Source organism: Archocentrus centrarchus, chromosome 12 (genome assembly GCF_007364275.1).
Source record: "Archocentrus centrarchus isolate MPI-CPG fArcCen1 chromosome 12, fArcCen1, whole genome shotgun sequence".
Classification (NCBI taxonomy): domain Eukaryota; kingdom Metazoa; phylum Chordata; class Actinopteri; order Cichliformes; family Cichlidae; genus Archocentrus; species Archocentrus centrarchus.
The window spans coordinates 7,868,550-7,870,545 of record NC_044357.1 but is presented as its reverse complement, the minus strand read 5'-3'; positions in this window follow the sequence as shown (position 1 = coordinate 7,870,545).

The window sequence follows — 1,996 nt, the reverse complement described above, 5'->3', positions numbered from 1 at the left end:
CCAGATCAGACAAGTGGGCGCGCTGTATGGAAATAACTGGAAACTAAATGGTCAAATTCTTTGTAATTCTTCTTTGTTGGGCTGGTGTGAACTTGAACGGGGGGGGGGGGGGGGGGGCACAGAAGTGATTGCAATCACAGCACATGCTCTGTGGCTAGGTTGGTCAAATATGGCTAAGCAAAACAAAAATGAAAGGCGAAAGAATAATGAGATGAAAGAATAATGAGGTGAGAGAAAGAAAGCAGCAAAAATAATGTCAGTTTCAACATCTGCTCCAATTGTGCACAATTACAGGAAGCGCCATTCACAATGACATGAATAGTAAACATAACAATGAGGTAATACATCTACAGCTTATTATGCAGTCAACCAAAGAGTAACTTACTCCCCTGCAGAGGCTTGAATACACGTATTGAAAGGCTTGTATCTGGGACGCTGATCAGTCCGTGGGCCAAGGAAGTGTTATCACATGCACTCGGCTGAATGAAGTCGTTGTTGCAGGATCAACCAGATACAGAAAACGTGGCGCTGGAAGGAAGAATTTTAGCAATTTGGACAAATCTTGTTTAGCATTTTACTTTGCAAGCTTTAGTTAGAGTTAGCTTGATTTGTATGATGCAGCGTGTTTAAAGATGCTCTGGAGGAGGATTATTCAAATCTGAAGCTTTATGGACACCTCAGTGAGCTCATCGTTTACCCATAAAACCCACAACCTTGCTGTTTTGGTTCACTCTCTCATCTCTTGTGTAGTTTCTGTCACTGCTGCAGCTGTTCTCTTTTTTGGTAAAAGGCTATAAAAGCCTTGGTGCATTTTTACAGCTTCTTAATTTAACTTTTTTGTTTCATTAAAAAAAAAAAATTAAATTCTTGTGGATTGAAACTGAAAGTGTTCTTTTCTGTTTAACCTCCATATTTTGTGATCCTCCCTTTCCTTTGCCCGCCCTGCTAGATTTCTGCAGGAAGTCTTTAACAATAGGACCCCTCCAGAGATTCTGAAGCCCAGCTGTTAGAAACTACACACACACACACACACACACACACACACGCACACACACACACACACACACACACACACACACAAAGGGCCGATACCCATGTGGCCACGTTTAGGCTTGCACGTATACGCACCCACCCATTTACTGGCACATTAAATATAAGGTTCTGCTGTTTGCGTGACGAAACAAGCGACTTGACAGGTGACTCGCGTGGTTCATTCAGGTCTCTAATTAGCAGTGACAGGGAACAGCTGATGAATCAGCAACACAGCTGAACTCATGGTTAACATTTAGCTTATTTACTCAGCAGAAGTGATTAAAACTGAGCTTACTATCATTCATATTTACTTTACAGGCGAGGTAACCTTGAGTCACTTAAAGTGATTATGCTTCATTGAAACACTTCCATTTTGTATCACCTGGACCGTCCTGTACTTTACTACATTTCAGAGGGACTTCAGTCATCTAATTTCACAGCTATAACTTGAATTTAAGGTTAAGGTTTTACATACAGTCCTGTTGAAAAATCTTCTGCTACCCCTCATTTCTTCATATTTTCCTAGGAACATGGAAACGTGCAAATTTGCATAATATGTAAGGCAGAAACACAGTTTGTACAATTTTAACAAGTTTGAAAATCAATATTTGGTAGGACCACCTTTATTTTTCAGCATGAACTCTGTTAGACAAGCTCTCCTCTAATTTGTTTAAGTAGTCTTCAGGAATAGTTCTCTTCAATGGACGTTCAAAGCTCTTGATGTCGGCTGCCTTTTGTTCTGTTCTCTATCAAGATGATCACACTGCTTCAATAATGTTGAGGTCCGGGCTCTGGGGAGGCCAATCCATGACTGATTTCCATTGTGTGTTTTTACTGCAAACCAGTTACTGTTTTTTTTTTTCCTTTCTTTTTTTTTTAACTGCTTTTACTTGGCAGTGTGTTTGGGATTATTGTCATACTGAACAATCAAGATGTTGCCAATCAGATCCCCAACACCACTGGC